The sequence below is a fragment of the Elaeis guineensis genome, chromosome 2 (genome assembly GCF_000442705.2).
Source record: "Elaeis guineensis isolate ETL-2024a chromosome 2, EG11, whole genome shotgun sequence".
NCBI lineage: Eukaryota > Viridiplantae > Streptophyta > Magnoliopsida > Arecales > Arecaceae > Elaeis > Elaeis guineensis.
The window spans coordinates 1,321,953-1,341,394 of NC_025994.2; the positions used below are offsets into that span (position 1 = coordinate 1,321,953).

Sequence of the window (19,442 nt, forward strand, 5' to 3'; positions counted from 1 at the left end):
ATATATATATATAATATATATATATATATATATATATCATTAAATAAATTGATGAAGGATGGTAGGTTCATCGCTTATAACGTCTATGAACATATCTGGGGAATAAGAAATGTTCTTTTTTGGGCATATACAAGTCTTGGGGAGATTGATTGATTGATTGGAGGCTGGTGAAAGAACATGGGTCTGTAGGTTGGGAGGATAATGGCGGTGGCCGTTAGGCCACGGACCATGATGATGCTTTTATTGCTGCTTTCCTGTAGTTGTGATGGGGATGGTCTACCTGCTAGGTCGGTGCCCCACTTGACTGTCGTTTCCTTCTTTTAAAAAGCAATGCCTCAATGATTCAGAAATCTTTTGCCTTTTATCAAAACCAAAAAAATGATACAGAAATCTCATGCGAAATGTTACAAAGTTCATGCGTAAATTTTCTATTGCTTTTTTTTTTTCTTCCTTTTTCTTTTTTCTGGTAATAACAATGAGAGAGTCATACATTGGCTACATAGCCACTTCACTCTGTATTTTCTAGAACCTAAATAAAGGATCCTGTAGCAACAAAAAAAAAAAAGGAAAAAAAAATGGATTTAGAGGCCTCGATCTGACAGCCACCCAGCAGATGCTCGTGGAGTAGGAGAGGACACGTGGTAGTACCATAAATCTCGCCAATAGGTCCCATGCCGGACACATCTTGTTTGTTGCATCCACAGGTTGCAAGAAAACGTTATCAGCTAGGCCTCGGCTCTCGCCTCCATTAGGTGCACTACATTAGCAGTGCAGTACAAAAACAATTCAAAATGTTTTTATCAAAACAAAAAAAAAAAAGAAAAAGTTCAAGATGAGATAACAGGTGCAACAATCTAAAACAAGCTGCATGATGAATAAGATTTAAAAAAACAAAAAATCTGGCTAGCAAGATGCACTACTGGCGTGATATATCCGATGTAAGATATAATTTATCATGGTTGTGTGTTAGAGGCAACTATCTCATCTCATGCCATAGAATAGCAGTGGAGAATATTAGGATTATGACTTAGCTAAAATGAGAACAAATGGAGAACAGCATTTGAGCAAAGGAATGATGAAGCAGTGTAACCAAATAGAGAGTTTTAGCATAGGCATATTATGCATAACAGGATTGAAGGCTAGAGTAAGAGAATGGTGAACTTTTACTAATGTTTTGTTTGATACAATTGGCCAAATGATCAGAGAAAATGTCAATTTAGAAAATATATCATTGAAATGAAGTCTCTTTGCAAGTGGAGTCACATGTCCTAAATCCGTAACGATCCGGATCGAAAGTGTTAGATAATCAAGAAGCGAGGGATAACCCCATAAGAAGACCTTCGAAAAGTCCCTCGTCCTAAGACGAGCTGAGTTGAAAATTTAAGCCGTTCGAAAAGCGAGGGACAATCCCATAAAAGGATCCTCAAAAGCCTCAAATGGATGATAAACCAGACCGAAAATCTCTAACTAGCAAGAAACGAAGGATAATCCCATAAGAAGATCCTCGAAAAGCCCCTCGTCTATAAGACGAGCTGAGCGAAAAATCTTGGCCATTCAAAAAGTGAGGGATAACCTCATAATAGGATCCTTAGAAGCCCTAAAATGTTGTCTCCAATGCTGACCATCGGATCTAGGGTAGCCCCTCGCCCCTAATTAGACAAGCTAAGCTATGAACAACTATGGTGGAAAGAACTCTTGGGAGCTTGGTGCATTGGCGATCTGACCTAACGTAGGATCTGGATGACCCGAGCTGGGATCCTTAGGGGAATAATCATGCGAAAATATTCTACTACTTCAAGAATGAGTTGAGCTAAAGAATACGTTATTTTTAAGAGCTCGCAACCACCCAAAAGAGCTGCCTGAATATCTTAGCTTATACCATTCGATCTAAGAAAAACTAGATTGGTCATCTGAACACGGTCTACCTAAAGCAATCTACAATCTACATATGTCAGACATCTAAAGTAGGATCAGTGTCAGCCACTACTCAAAGCTAGTAAGATGTTTCGAAGAATCAGACTTCGAGACACATCTTTGAGGTTAGTAAGATTAACTTGATGAACAGAAAAATGAAGACAATAAAATTAGAAAAAAATATATTTCATTGATTTAAACTAAAGATTGGCATAACCGACTATAATATTTGCTCGATAAATATTGGGTTGATCTTTACATAGCAAAGAAAAAAAATAAATAACAAAAAGACGAGTTTAGGCTCTGCATCGGTGGTTGGCTCAGATGCAGCCTCAGGTCTAGCCAAGGCAACAATTCTAGAATTAATTGGAGTAGTGGCTGAAGTCCCTGCCTTCGTTGATGCCCGAATGAGCTGGGCCTTGCTGCTATCAACATTGTCCTCAACCTCTTGAGGATTCAGAAGGCTAGTGTTGACTATGGGGTAAAGCTGCTTGACCAAAGTCTTGCATTCATCAAAACCATGGTCATAGGTCCAAAAGAAGGCCTCAATGGCCTTAGCTACAGCCTTGACCTTCTCGACAGCAGCATGCTCCTTGACTAGTGCAATCATCTTCTCGAGCTCCTTTGCCATAGACTTTCCCAGCTCGACTATATGCTTGAGGAAGGTTATTTTCTCTGTAGCGGTGTGAAGCTCGGTCCTAAGCTGAACTATCTCCTCGACAGCCTCTTTAGTTTCTTTTGCCATCTTCTTCACCTCTTCTGCTGCCTTTTTCTCAGCGGCCTTCGAACGAGCATCAGCTACTCGAGCCCTCTCCTTCGGTGAGTCCTTGACTCAATCATGACTGATCGGGTGCCTACAGAAGCGACAAAGAGTTGGTAGCATGGAGGAGAAAATAAGTATAAAGAAGACCAAAAGAAGATAGGAGACTTCAGCCAAAAAAGTAAGTTTTCGTTAATAAAAGTTCATATAACTTTTTTTCATTACATAAAAAGCTCAAAAGAAAAGTAGTACAAAAAACTAAGCCTTGATAGAGGCATTGGTGACAATCTCGGCTTGAGGGTTAGCTGAGGCTTCGAGAACTTTGTCGACGGAAGGCTCGATGGCATTCTTAGCGGCCTCAGGTTCCACTTAAGGTTGGTCCTCGATGGGATCAATATCCTTCTCATCTAGGAAAGAGAGATTCAACTTAGGAAAATGACAAGCGAACTTCTAATGGCATACATCTTCACCAATGATGAAGACCTCTATGACTAGTTGGCCCTCACCTCGGTGAAATCTTTCGTGCTCAAAATGCCTCCATTGCCTAACAAGCTACCTCGATGGCCTGACCATCGATCTTATTTTTAGTCTCGACAGCCTGGCCCTCAGCCTTATTTTCAGTCTCAACATCTCTCTCCTAAGTTGCCTGTTGCCTCTTCTTCTCCAAGACAAGCTCTATCTTAGCTTTCTCCAGCACCTCCTTAAGGTGTTTCACTTAAGCCTCGATCTCAGATTGGGTCATCTTCTCAACTTCAACCTCGGACTGGGTCCTCTACCCGGCTTCTTCTACCTTAAACCAAGCTTTCTTCTTGGCCTCCTCTATCTTGGAGGCCCTATTTTCCACTACCTCGGCCTTGTGAAGAGCCTCATGATCTCTGACCTTACCAATTTGGCCAACTGCATGAAGCTAGTTAGATGGTAGCTAAGATGTAAGAAGAAAAGATTAGTTAGCTCGAAGAAAACAATGAAAACAATAAAAAAAAGATGAAGTGCAACTTACCCGGATGTAGGAGTCTAGAGCATCCCTTTGTCAGGAGCTACAGCCTGACTCTTTTAACTTTTTTGCATTGGCTGAAAGTAAAAACCATGAACTACATCACAAGCTACCCTCCAATTCTCCAGTGTGGAGTTCGAGGGCCGAACTGAGGGAATAATCAACCCCTGCCCAGTTGAAGTAGGGGTTGGTTTTGAGCTAGTAGCTCCAACTCAGTGAAGAGACTCTTGAATCATCCCTTCCTCATAGAGGCAGGTGACAGAGATTTGAACCGAGGAAGCGAGGACTATGTCAGCACAGGGCAATGAGTTCCTACCAGTCAGTTGCCTTCGTGGGTCGAGATCAAGCCGATCTTAAGAAACATCGGCCAGAGGATGCTTTTATTAAGCCCGACACTCACCTTAAGGGTTGACCTGGCTGAGCCCGACATTCAAGAGTGTCTGCTTTGATAGCACTCCTTTAGCGGTAGAACCTTGTATCCGACTAAGGCTTTATAGCATTAGAATTCTTCATCCCTTAAGGTAGGAGCTTAGAGGACCAATTTCTTAGGTTGGCCCCAAGGGGTAAAGCCCCAGTCCTCAACTAAAGAACAAGAAATAAAAATAAATATCTCCTTCCAATTATGGATGGATAGGAAGGAGTACCTCAGACCAAAGGAGGAACTCTTCTCTGAGGAGAGATATACCATGAATCACTCGCATAGGGATGCCTCTTGATGGTGAAGCATGCCTTGAAAAAGATGATAATTGGCGGAACGTTAGCCAAGAAATAAATGACTACGAAGACATAAATGAAACACCATTAGTTCAGTACCACCAAACTCAATGACATGTCAAGAAAATAGAAAAGCTATATGAAAAATGGATGAAGTGGAAACCTAACCCTAGCCTAGAAGGACTCGTTGTTGTTGGATTATGGTGATTTCAGTATGTAGAATTTTTCTATCTCATGAAAATGTAGTGGAATGTATAGATTAAAATTTTCATCTATTGCATGCCCTAGATTACAGCTAAGATCACCTAAAAAGGATCTAACATATATGATAAAATCAGATTTATAGATCTGAAAATAGAAATAAAGAGGATCAAAAATTTACATTGGGATCGCTATCCACTTGCAAGCCGGATTTGGATCGAATCCTAATTCTGTTTGAAGCCACACACATGCCTGGCCACTATAGGTATCCATACAGAACTGAGGCAAGTCCAAAGCCTTCTTGATCATCAAGGTACTAGTCTCTTTCAGATCTGCTCTATATGATTGGATCTCATTGTAGAAGAAGATAACATGAATACCTTCATGCAGGACCTCGAAGAAGATGCTAGAAGAGAACCCTTTCTCTTGTTTTTCTCTCCTTTATTTTTCTCTCCTTTTTCTTTCTGATTTCTCTCTAATTTTCTCTCCCTTTTTCATGAAAAATATGATGGAAATATTGTTGGGGTGTCTAAGAGGTGGGATGCCCCTCTTATAGGCGCAAGGGTGGGCAGCCACAATGAGTCACACGCCAAACCCTAGGAGGAATCCAATTCCTCCTCAATTTCTATGCCAAAATAAAGAAAAATAAATTAAATAAATTTTTAATCTAATTCTCAATCAGTTATGATTTAATTAATTTTTAAAATGAGTAAGAGAGAAAATCTCGGAAGGATGGGGCGTCAACTATTGGCGCCCCTCCTTATAGTTGGTGCCTCTCCTTTTCCTACACCCACTAGGAGGAGGGCGCCGCCTTCTCCCCTTTTTCATGCTGAAAAGGATAGAGAATTTTAGTCAAATTGAGATTATCTTAACCTAATCTAATTAGGTGAGATACAGGATCAATTTGGATTTGACTCGAATCTAATTCAAATCCAATTCGAAAAGACTGTCAATCCTAATCCAATTAGGATTGGGATCCAAGTCCAACTTAAATTATTAAACATAATTAGTCTCAAATTAAGTCAAATTTAATTAAATTAAATCTAATTTAAATTAATTAAGACTTGATTCATAATTTAATTACGTCAAACAATATTGTAATATTTGCAATTAAGATTCTTACGCTAATAATTTGCAGTTACTATATTTGTAACTTTTATAAATTGATCCAAATCATAAATTCAATTGATAATTTGATCTTGATTCAATCAAATGACTTGGTTAACCCCTTTTGTGTGTGATCCTATAGATTTAATTTTGTCTGATAGTGAGACTTACAATGATCTCTATCAAAATAACATCAAAAATTCTTTTCGATGGGTCGAAATAATTCCAACTCACACCCATTAAGGATCATCAATCTAGAATGATCCTAGTGAGTTCTCACAATCCATCAGTAACATCTAGTAATATGTAGTGGCAACCCAACAGAATTGAAAGTAGAACCTCTAGGTGTAGTTACCGTATAATTCAGTTCTTCTATATATTGAGAGTTTTGACAGGATGCAGATCATGAAAACTCATCAAACCCTAAGCATCTGTCATATGTAAGACTTAATTAGCTTGAGCCAAATCATGAATCCCATGAAAATTCTTTTCCATTATTATGCTACTGTGGCCACAGACTTAAGGACTCAGTCTCTTAGATTGCATAGAACTACTCCTCAACTACCAAGACCTATAGATCTCCTATGAGTGCACACCCTACTCCTATAGCAAATCTACTATAGTCAACAAACACTGTAAGATCTCGAATGACTAGAGATCATATTTATGTATTGTCAAACTATAGCAATCCCACTGTGAGCAACTAAAGCACCTTAGGTCAGAGAACCACTCAACTACAGCATCGAGATAGTCACTGACGAATGAGTAGATATCCAAGTGACTTTTTATTTTTGATCACGCTCAATACCGTTGTTCTCTAACAACCACTTGTACTCTTACTTCAGTATCCCTATACTATAGACTCGAGACTCGTCTATCTTAAAAGAAAGCGATCCGCGCATCGATCTTGATGGATCCATCACTGTCTCTGTGATGATTCAATAATCGAGAGTAATTTAGGAGTTAATTTATAATGACACATGTCTTAAATTTTTAACTCTTGAGAATATGTGTCATTGTCTATTAATCCTTTGGATAATTCACAGACACATTACACATGAATATATAAAAAAATATTTATTTTATTAATTTCATCAAATCAAGTGCAAAATATATCCTAAAATAATATAATGTGTCAGCCAACAATTGGCTTTTCAGATCATACATCTAATAATCTCTCACTTAATCTAAAGCCAATAGGCCATATACATAAGATCCATCTTCTCAAGGTGGGCTTCAGTCTTTGGCTGGCTTAACTACTTCATCAGTGAGTCTGCCATATTATCCATCGAGTCTACTCTTCATATTCATCGAGTCTACTCTTCATATCTTGATGTATTTCTTCTCAAGATAGTTACGTATATATATTATGAAACGACCACTCGATGTACTTGAATTTCTGATGAGACCTGGACTCCTTAGCGAGGGCTACAGTATTATTGTTGTCATAGTATAAGAGGATGGCATCACTTTGAGCTTTGCAACAAACTTTTTATATCAGATGGCTTCTTTTGCAGCTTCCGAGGCGGTGATATACTCAGTTGCTATTATAGAATTAGCAATGATGGACTGCTTGAAATTCTTCCAGCTAGTAGAATCATCATTGCATAGAAACACACACCCTGATGTAGACCTTCTATCATTAAGATCAAATATAAAGTTTGAATCAATGTATCCCTTAATCCATAGCTCAAGACTTCCTCCAAAGATCAAGAATAAATTTTTAGTCCTTGTCAAGTACTTAAAGATGTTCTTCACAGCAATCCAGTGCTCCTCATCTGGATACAACTGATTCCTACTCGTGACACTCACAGCAAAGGTTATATCAGATTGTGTATATAATATGGCATACATGAAGCTCTCTATTGCTGAAGCATAAGGGATCTTGCTTATCTGTTGAATCTCTTCAGATGTGCTAGGACACATCTTCTTGGAGAGACTAATGCCATGTCTAAGGGATAGTAGTCTCCTCTTAGAGTTCTCCATGCTGAACCTCTTTAGCAGTTTCTCTATGTACATCTTCTGTGAAAGGCCAAGCATCCTATTTGGTCTATCTCTATAAACCTTAATTTTTAGAATGTAAGATGCTTTTCTTAGATCTTTTATGAAAAATTCTTTAGACAATCAACTCTTGATCGAAGTCAGCATACAACATCATTTCCAATAAGAAAGTTGTCATCCACATACAATACGAGAAATATGACGGGCCTCCCACTGATCTTTTTGTAAATACAAGGCTCCTCCTCGTTCTTGATGAAATCAAATGATTTAATCACATTGTTGAAATGAGTATTTCAACTCTGAGAAGCTTGCTTTAATCCATAAATAGATTTATGCAGCTTACAGACTTTGTGATCTCCATTATTGGAAATGAAACCCAAGGATTATTCCATATAGATATCTTCCTCAAGATATCCAATAAGGAATGCCATTTTTATATCCATCTATCATATCTCATAATCATAATAAGCTACAAAGACAAGCAGTGTGTGGATAAATTTCAGCATAGCTACAAGTAAAAAAATATCCTGATAGTCAATGCCTTTACGTTGACTATAATCCTTCACCGCTAGCTTAGCTTTATAGATTTCTATCTTACCATCTATACCTTTTTTCTTTTTGTAAATCTATTTACATCCAATAGGAACAATATCCTTTGGTGGATCCACTAACGTTCAGACTTGGTTCGAATGCATTGAGTCAATTTCTGACTTTATAGCATTCAACCATTTCTCAAAGTCGATGTCTGACATCGTCTCATCATAGGTCTTATGATCAATTATTTGATCCTTATCTCCTACGAGGAACACTTTCTCTACATCCTCTATAAGCATATCTAAATACCTTTCAGGAGGACAGAAGATCCTATTAGATCTACGAGGTGGAGGAGAAATAACTACATCTACTGTTTCAATGGGTTCAACTTGATCTACAGCTAGCTGCATTTTAGAGACTTTCTCTTCGAGCTCAATTAACTTTTCATAATTACATTGTAATCCTCTAGAATGTAAAAATAGTATCATATTGATTCTATAGAATACCCTATGAAGTGAGCTTTAATAGCTCTAGCCTTTAACTTGTCCGCCACTTATCTTTTGACACAGTCGAATAATCCCAGATCCTAAGATGACTCAGATTCGATTTCTTATCATGCAATATCTCATATGATGTGGTAAGAATAGATTTAAAAAAAATTCTATATAAAATATAAATAGAGATTTGTAGGACATATCCCCAAAGAAATATAGGTAGGTCAGTGAAGCTCATCATAGATGGGACTATATCCAATAGGATCCTATTTCTCCTTTCTGATATGTCGTTGAGCTGAGACATACCAGAAGGAGTCCATTATGAGACTATGTTGTGGTCCTTGAGATATTTCAAAAATTTTTTACTGAGATATTTTTCTCCTCGATCTGATCGAAAAATCTTAAGAGATTTTTCTGTTTGTTTTTTTACTTCATGTCTAAATTTTTTGAATTTTTCAAAGGCTTCAGACTTATGCCTCATAAGAAATACATACCCATATCTTGAATAATCATCAGTACAGGTAATGAAGTACTGATAACCATCCCTAGCTGATATGATCAAGATGTTGTCGTTAAGACACCATGATTATCAATCAAATATCGACTTCAATAAAAATTAAAAATATGTAGAAAGTAGTGAGTCGGATCGAATCCACAGAGAAAGCAGGATTTTGATTTGAAATCTTTGATTTTACAAAAAAAAATAAAATTTTGGAGAAAGCAATTTAAGTCAAAAATAAAAATTAAAAGTATGAAAAATAAATCGGGTACTAAGATCTACTAACTAGATCCTAGCATCTACTTGTAATAAAAATAAATAATAAAAATTTAAAAAGCATAAAAATAAATTGGTACTAAGATCTACTAATTAGATCCTAGCATCTATGTGCAAAAAAAAAAAAATAAAAGACAGGAATTTAAAGTGCAAAAAATAAATTTTGCATTAATTGAAGTTGAAATTCAAGTACAAAGAATTTAAAAGGAATAATAAAATAAAATAAAAATAAAACTGTAATAAGGATATGAAGTTGATCAGCCAAGCCTCATCGAGAAGATGGTTGATGACTTCTCCATCTTTCATCGTACTCCGTAGAGCGAACCAGCTTTTCTCCTTCTTTTTCTTGGGTCCCTAAAGCTATTTTATTTTTTTTCTCTATTTTTTTCTACACTCTCTACTCAATTTTTTTTTTTTGCACATAGATGCTAGGATCTAATTAGTAGATCTTAGTACCAATTTATTTTTATACTTTTTAAATTTTTGTTATTTATTTTTATTACAAGTAGATGTTAGGATCTAGTTAGTAGATCTTAGTACCCGATTTATTTTTTGTACTTTTAATTTTTACTTTCGACTTAAATTGCTTTCTCCAAAATTTTATTTTTTTTTGTAAAATCAAAGATTTCAAATCAAAATCTCGCTTTCTCTGTGGATTCGATCCAACTCACTATTTTCTACATATTTTTAATTTTTATTGAAGTCAAAATTTGATTGATAATCATGGTGTCTTAATGACAGCATCTTGATCGTATCAATTTTTGGCACCGTTGTCGGAAAAGGCATCAATTTTAATGTTTGATTTTTTTAATTTTTTTGTGACTATTGCTTACTAATTTTTTTTATCTTTTTGCAAAAAAAAATTCAAAAATTCAAAAAAAAAAGGAGAGATAGAAAGCTTCCAAGTTGGTGAGATCAATCCTAACCCTGAACTTAATTATTTTTTTTAGTATTAATTACTATTTTTTTAATTAATCTAAAATTCATCCACATAAACCTAATAAAAATTGTATGACAAGAGTAGAAACTTAATTTTTAGGAGCATTCATCATTGTAGATTTATTTTTGGTGATTGCTGGAGACAAGGTAAGCTTTCAAGTTTTATTAGTTTCATGCATCTAATTTAGTTGTATAGAACCCCTTGTTTGAAATTGGTTGTACATATTCATCTCAAATCAATTTAAGGGCAACACCCATAACAAGATAAGGTAAGAATTTCATCACCCTTCCTTGGCCCAAAAACAACCAACCAGCATTCCACATTAACCCTAGTCTAACTAAAATCAAGTAGACATTGGCCCCTAGTATAATCGAGTTTAGTTTTGAGTATTATGGTGAAGTCAAGTGCAAAGTAAGTTTGAACTCACCCCTGAAACTGGTGTCTAAGGCTAGAGGTTACAAAAGCTCTGCCTAAGTGGACTCATGATTATTTAATTGGTTCTGTTAGCTTATCTGGCCAATTCAATTGGTGTCTAAGGCAAGCAACGGGGGGACCCCCACGATCCCACCTTTTACCTGGCTAGTTGAAGGAAGTGAGAACAAACCCAATTTGCATTTAAGCTAAGCCACTCTATATCAAACTGTTAGGTCTAAGAAACCCGTAGGTGTCTAGGTTTAACTGTTTGCTAACTTGATTGGAATTAACACTTAACCACAACTAATTCTTCTCACCTTACGTATTTAGGTCTAGAGCTCTTTCTTTCTTTTCTCTCCTTTGTCTATTTTTCTGCACAAAAAAAAAAAAAAACTTGAATCATACATTAGGGTTTGCACTGGTATATGCAAGATAGAAGATCTCTCTATCTTGACCTAGTTGAACCCAATCCTGAGATTGAACGGTTGATTCATATTAAACCTGAAAATCAGATGGCTGGAGATCCTAGAGAACCACCTAGACAGATGAAGGAATATTTTATTCCTTCCACCTATAACCCATCGACTTGTATCCATTACCTGATATCCCTGTAAGCCACTACGAGATCAAGTCGACCACAATCCAGATGCTTCCGTCTTTCTATGGAAATACTAATGAAGATCCTTACAAGCATCTGGATGAGTTCTTAGAAATTTATTCCATGGTGAAAATTCAAAATTTTACTGATGATGCACTTAGATTGACCTTATTCCCCTTCTCACTTAAAGACAAAGCCAAGTACTGGCTTGGCACAATAGGGAGACCAATTCAAACTTGGGCTGAAATACAGCACGAGTTTCTTAAGAAATTCTATCCCATAGGTCAAACCAACACAATGAGGCGAGCCATCACTGGATTTGCTCAGCTTCCAGGAGAATAAATTCATGAATCATGGGAGAGACTTAAGAAACTTCTTAGAAAATGCCCACATCATGATCTATCTAAGTGGCAAATTATTCAAGCTTTTTATGAAGATTTAGGTGACCAATATAGACAGATGGTAGATGCATCTTGTGGGGATGCATTCATGAGTAAAAGTGAGGATGAAGCCTACACTTTATTTGAAACTTTGAGTGAAAATTCAATCAATCATGCTTCATTATCCTCCTACGAAAGATCAATTCCTCACCAAAAGTGGATAGAAATTTTTGAGATCAAGCAAACAGACTCTAGTCCTAAGGCCGATTTGAACCTAATAGCTCAAAGATTAGATAAAGTCAACCTTCTTGCCCAAAAATTTGATCAGTTCTTAGCATTAGGTCAACAATCTCCTGCACAATACACACCACCACCTAACTATCAGGAGATTTGTTCTATTTGTGCTAGCCCAGCCCATCATGTGAGTGAATGTCCCACGGCTGCACAGTTTCCATCTTTCATTCAAGAACAAGTTCAAGCTGCCCAAGGTTATTCTAAACCTGTCAATGATCCATTCTCTAACACATATAATTCAGGCTGGAGGAACCATCCTAATTTTTCTTAGAGACCCCAACAGACTCAGGCTCAGATCCAAATTCTTCCTTCGCAAAATTTTCAGAGTAGACCTCCATACCAGAATTATGCCTACAATAGAGGTCAGCCCAGTCAATCGATCCAGCCACCATATCACAATCAGCCACCATACCCACCTCCTCAACAGACTAATTTAGCTGATGATAGATTAAACCAACTACAACAATTGATCATGACCCAGCAACAATCTATCGCTAGGCTAGAAGCACAAATAGGATAATTAGCTGAGTCTACCATGAGGAGAAACCAGGTCAACTTTCAAGCCAACTAGTACCAAATCCTAAGAACAACCCATCCACTCATCAACCACCTGGACCTAGTCATCAATCCAATGTCCCATCTAAGAATCTCAATTTGAAAATACCAAAGCAATTACTGAACTTAGAAGTGATAGGATTCTTAAGGATCCATATCAAAATCAGGTGAGAGAAGCTAGTACTGATGCTAGCCCAAATAAAAATTTGGAAGAAGAGATTAGAACTGAGACTAACCCGATAGAAGAACCAGAACCAGAAATTGCTATTGATCTAAGCAGAAAAGACAAAAAAAAGAAAAAAGCAGATGAGTTACCCAAGATATATAGACCAAAAGTCTCATTTCCTTCAACCTTAAAAGCTGGTTCTTCCCATAAAAAGCAAGGAGCAAGCAACGAGGAACTGATTGAATTGTTTAAACAAGTTCACATTAATCTACCCCTCCTCGATGCAATTCAACATGTCCCAGCCTACGCTAAATTTCTTAAAGAACTTTGCACCCAAAAGCGTGAGCCACGAACAATAAAGAGAATCATGTTATCTGAGGATGTTAGTGTAGTCTTGTTAAATCCATTACCTCAAAAAATGAAAGATCCTAGTGCTCCTTTGATTTCATGTGTTATAGGAGGCATCACCTTTGACCGAGCTTTGTTAGACTTAGGAGCTTGTGTCAACCTACTTCCAACCTCGATCTATGAAAAATTTGAGATAGGAGAACTAAAACCCACGTCGGTTATTTTACAACTAGTTGATAGATCTGTTAAGACTCCACGTGGTCTGATTGAGGATGTTATAATTAAAGTCAATACATGCTATTTTTCAGTAGACTTCCTCATACTTGATATGGAACCATCTCAAGAGCTGAATCAAAATCCCATAATTTTAGGTCGCCCATTCCTAGCCACTGCCAATGCCAATATTAATTGTAAAACAGGAGCTATGGATATTTCTTTTGGGGATCAAAAGGTGAGAATCAATGTTTTTAATACCTCGAAGTATGCTCAAAAGGAGGAAAGCTGTTCATTAATTGATCTGATAGATGAGATAGTTGAAACTGATTTCTCCTTAGATTTAAAAGAAGATGATATTTAGGATGAATTCAATGACGAAATCCAAGATTAGGAGGTGAATGCCTTGTATGATTCACCTCATTTAGCACAATCACTATCTTGGTCAATAAAAATTGAGCCTTTACCTAAGTTAAAATTTAAACCACTACGTCCTTCAATCCAGGCCCCACCACAACTTGAACTGAAACTTTTGCCTGAATCACTCAAGTATGCATTCTTAGGACCTGAGAAAACTCTGCCAATAATCATTGCTTCTGACCTAACCCACGAACAGGAAGATCAATTGTTAAATGTATTAAAAGCACATAGAGAGGCCATAGGTTGGACTATTGCTGATTTATAAGGTATTAGTCCATCAATATGCATGCATCATATTTACACAGAGGATAATGCCAAACCCATTCGAGAAATGCAAAGACGGCTCAACCCGAATATGCAAGATGTAGTCAAGAAGGAGGTAATTAAATGGTTAGATGCTGGTATAATTTATCCTATTTCTGATAGCCACTGGGTGAGTCCCACTCAAGTCGTTCTAAAGAAATCTGGACTCACGATTGTCTGTACTGATCATGGAGAACTTGTACCAATGCGACTTTCTACTGGGTGGCGTGTCTGCATAGATTATAGAAAACTTAATGCAGCCACCCATAAGGATCATTTTCCCTTACCCTTTATTGACCAAATCTTAGAGAGATTAGCTGGCCAACAATATTTCTATTTTTTAGATGGATACTCAGGATACAATTAGATAGCAATCTATCCAGGAGATCAGGAAAAGACCACCTTCACATGTCCCTATGGAACCTTTGCTTTCCGTAGAATACCTTTTGGATTATGTAATACACCCGCAACCTTTCAAAGGTGCATGATGTCAATATTTTCAGATATGGTAGGAGATTTTCTAGAGATATTCATGGATGATTTTTCAGTCTTTGGAGAATCTTTCGAAAGTTGCCTCAATAATTTGGAGAAAATGTTAAAATGATGCATTGAGGCCAACTTAGTTTTAAGTTGGGAGAAGAGACATTTCATGGTTAAAGAGGGAATAGTATTAGGGCATATTGTTTCCAAGAGAGGGATTGAGGTTGATAGAGCAAAGGTTGAACTGATTTCTAAACTTCCTCCACCACTTCTGTCAAACAAATTCGATCTTTCCTTGGTCATGTAGGATTTTACCGTCGTTTCATCAAAGATTTTTCTAAAACATCCCGTCCTCTTTGTAATTTGCTTGCTAAGGATGTCCCCTTTAACTTTGATGAAGAATGCCTTAAAGCTTATGAATTTCTGAAAGAAGCTGTGACCAAAGCTCCAATCATCCAATCACCAGACTGGTCACTACCTTTTGAGATCATGTGCGATGCTTCTGATTTTGCCATAGGAGCTGTCTTGGGCCAAAGGGTAAACAAATATCCTGTAGTGATTTACTATGCTAGTAGAATCTTGAATGAAGCTCAGATGAATTATACCACAATCGAGAAAGAGTTACTAGCTGTAGTATTTGCTTTGGAGAAGTTTCGATCATACCTGTTAGGATCAAAAATCATGATTTATTCAGATCACACGGCTTTGAGATATCTGCTCTCAAAGAAAGATGCCAAACCATGATTGATTAGATGGATTTTACTGCTATAAGAGTTTGATATTGAAATTCGAGATAAGAAAGGATCTGAAAATGTTGTAGCAGACCACCTATCAAGGATCTTAGTTAAAGATTGTGAACCTACATCAATTGGAGAATCTTTTCCAGATGAACAACTTCTGGTAGTTTCACATACAAAGGCCCCTTGGTTTGCAGATATTGTGAATTACTTAGCAGTTGGACAAATTCCTGATGGTTGGTCTAAAAATGAAAAGGATCGATTCTTTGCTCAAATCAAGTATTATCTTTGAGAAGATCCTGAGGTTTTTCGAATTTGTGCTGATCAGATCATTCGTAGATGCATTCCTGAGACTGAACAATTGAGAATCTTGAAATTTTGTCATACTCTTGCTTGTGGAGGGCATTTTTCTGGACGAAAAACGATGGCCAAAGTATTGCAAAGCGAATTTTACTGGCCCACATTGTTTAAGGATGCTTATAATTTTAGCCAGGAATGTCTCAAATGTCAAGCGTTAGGAAATATTTCAAGGAAAAATATGATGCCTTTGAATCCCATCTTGGTAGTTGAAATTTTTGATATTTGGGAAATTGATTTTATGGGACCTTTTCCACCCTCCGATGATTTTGAATATATTTTGGTGGCTGTCGACTATTATTTCTAAATGGATTGAGGCAATAGCAACACGAACCAATGATCATAAAATAGTCATAAAATTTGTCCAAAGAAATATCTTTTCTAGGTTCGGATTTTCACGTGCTATCATTAGCGACGGAGGTACCCACTTCACAAACCATTATTTTAAACTTTGCTAGGAAAGTATGGGATCACACATAAGATAGCTACACCATACCACCCGCAAACAAGTGGCCAAGTTGAAGTATCCAATAGGGAGATTAAGAACATCTTGCAAAAGACTATTAGGCCTGATCGTAGAGATTGGTCAGATCGATTAGATGATGCACAATGGGCTTATAGGACAGCTTATAAAAATCCTATTGGTATGTCTCCCTACAGATTGATTTATGAAAAAGCATGTCATCTTCCGGTAGAACTTGAACACAAAGCATATTGGGCAATTAAGCAATTAAATTTTGATTTAAAACAAGCTGGTTTCAACTGAATGTTGCAATTGAGTGAATTGGATGAATTGAGACAAGAGGCTTATGAAAATTCATGAATTTATAAAGAAAAAATGAAAGCCTTTCATGACAAACATATTTCGAGGAAAACCTTTAAGCCAAATCAACAAGTCTGGTTATTTAATTCAAGGCTAAAATTATTTTCAGAGAAATTAAGATCTAGATGGGAAGGACCTTATATTGTAAATCAAGTATTCTCACATGGTGCAATCAAACTTTATGATCCTAAATCTCAAAATTTCTTTAAGGTAAATGGTCAAAGATTAAAACCATACATAGAAGGGATATCATTAAATCAAATTATTGACCAAATAGCATTAACAGACCGGCACTAAACTGAATGGCATGGTCTGGTTGAAGACAGTAAACTTAGCGCTTCCTGAGAGGCAACCCAATTTTCTCAGTTTTCAAGTTTTTAATTTTTGCTTTTGCTTTTGCTTTTTTTTGCATTTTGTTTAGGATAATCGAGTCTTGCTTTGTGTCTTTTATAGGGATCTGAAAATAATCTTGACTAAGTTGGAGGGAGAATTAGTTTTAAAAAGACTTATGGATCAAGCGATATCTCTCCTTTTCTTTCTCTTTACATGCACCATTCATTTTTTTCTACTCCATTGAGAACAATGTCGATTAAGTTGGGGGGGAGAATAAAATTTTTTAAGTCCTCAAGTAAGTTAGTATTTAGTATTTAAGCATCTGATTATATTTAAGAATCGAGTTAAACCAAGCATTTTTAAAAAAAAATTGATGTACAGATCAGAGAGTTTGTGAGATATTAAGGGATCAAGTATTAAGAAAACTCAATAAAGAGTTAAGTTTAGAACTTAAATAGTTTTCTTTAAGCATTTCTAAATTTTTCTACCAGCATCAAAGGAGAGTTTACTTTCTATGGATTTGTGTAGAGTAACTATATATTTCTTCATATATTTAAAAAAAATTAATTAAATTAATTAAATTAAAAAAAAATCAATCAATAAATAAAGGACAGAAGTAACGATATACTTGTCCATATGAAAGTTAATAATTTGGAGATAAAGGTAGAGATAATTTGGAAAAGTTCAGAAAAAGTTTAGTGTTCTCAGTTTAACTCTCATATTAACTAGTATTAATACCCCAATGATATATCTCATTTACACTACTGAATATCAATGGTCTTTTAAAAATTATTTGATGAAATTTGAAACTTTAAGTTAAACAGTACTTAATTCTAAATTCTTTTTTTACTCGAGGACGAGCAAAGTTCAAGTTGGAGAGTGATTATCAATCAAATTCCAACTTCAATAAAAATTAAAAATATGTAGAAAGTAGTGAGTCGGGTCGAATCCACAGAGAAAGTAAGATTTTGATTTGAAATCTTTGATTTTACAAAAAAAAATAAAATTTTGGAGAAAGCAATTTAAGTCGGAAATAAAAATTAAAAGTACAAAAATAAATCGGGTACTAAGATCTACTAACTAGATCCTAGCATCTACTTGCAATAAAAATAAATAATAAAAATTTAAAAAGTATAAAAATAAATTGGTACTAAGATCTACTAGTTAGATCCTAGCATCTATGTGCATAAAAAATAAAAGATAGGAATTTAAAGTGCAAAAAAATAAATTTTGCATTAATTGAAGTTGAAATTCAAGTACAAGAATTTAAAAGAAACAATAAAATAAAATAAAAATAAAACTGTAATAAGGATCTGAAGTTGATCAGTCAAGCCTCATCGGAAAGATGGTTGATGACCTCTCCATCTTTCATCGTACTCCGTAGAGCGAACCGGCTTTTCTCCTTCTTTTTTTGGGTCCCTAAAGCTATTTTATTTTTTTTCTCTATTTTTTTCTACACTCTCTACTCAATTTTTCTTGCTTCTAAAAATTAAGTTTCTACTCTTGTCATACAATTTTTATTAGGTTTATGTGGATGAATTTTAGATTAATTAAAAAAAATAGTAATTAATATTAAAAAAAATAGTTAAGGCTAGGGTTAGGATTGATCTCACCAACTTGGAAGCTTTCTATCTCCCTTTTTTTTTTTTTGAATTTTTGAATTTTTTTTCACAAAAAGATAAAAAAAGTTAGTAAGCAATAGTTATAAGAAAATCAAAGAAATCAAACATTAAAATTGGTGCCTTCCCCGGCAACGGCACCAAAAATTGATACAATCAAGATGCTGTCGTTAAGACATCGTGATTATCAATCAAATTCCGATTTCAATAAAAATTAAAAATATATAGAAAATAGTGAGTCAGATCAAATCCACAGAGAAAGCATGATTTTGATTTGAAATCTTTGATTTTATAAAAAAAATAAAATTTTGGAGAAAGCAATTTAAGTCAGAAATAAAAATTAAAAGTGCGAAAAATAAATCGGGTACTAAGATCTACTAACTAGATCCTAGCATCTACTTGCAATAAAAATAAATAATAAAAATTTAAAAAGTATAAAAATAAATTGGTACTAAGATCTACTAATTAGATCCTAGCATCTATGTGCAAAAAAAAAAAAATAAAAGACAGGAAATTAAAGTGCAGAAAAATAAATTTTGCATTAATTGAAGTTGAAATTCAAGTACAAAGAATTTAAAAAGAATAATAAAATAAAATAAAAATAAAACTGTAACAAAGATCTGAAGTTGATCAGCCAAGTCTCATCGGGAAGATGGTTGATGACCTCTCCGTGTTCCGTCGTACTCCGTAGAGTGAACCGGCTTTTCTCCTTCTTTACCTTGGATCCCTAAAGCTATTTTATTTTTTTTTCTATTTTTCTCTATTTTTTTTACACTCTCTACTCAATTTTTTTTGCTCCAATTTTCTCCTAAAAAATTTAAAAAATATGCATTAAATTTTTCAAAAATTTATCTTCATTTTGGTGCTTAAATTACTTAATTAAATTAATATCTATTTTTTTATAAATATATCTAATTTTATATTTTTTTTAAAATCATTTTATTTTTTAGAAAAATTCAATAAATTCA

At 35.4% G+C, this 19,442-nt stretch overlaps 1 non-coding gene across 1 annotated transcript; it reads right to left on the reverse strand.

The window, feature by feature from the left end:
* Window positions 1-11,740: 11,740 nt before the first annotated feature.
* LOC140855906 (small nucleolar RNA R71) lies at window positions 11,741-11,847 on the reverse strand. Its single transcript, XR_012139350.1, has one exon. It is a non-coding gene; the product is annotated as a small nucleolar RNA R71 (small nucleolar RNA).
* Between the last annotated feature and the right edge of the window lie 7,595 nt (window positions 11,848-19,442).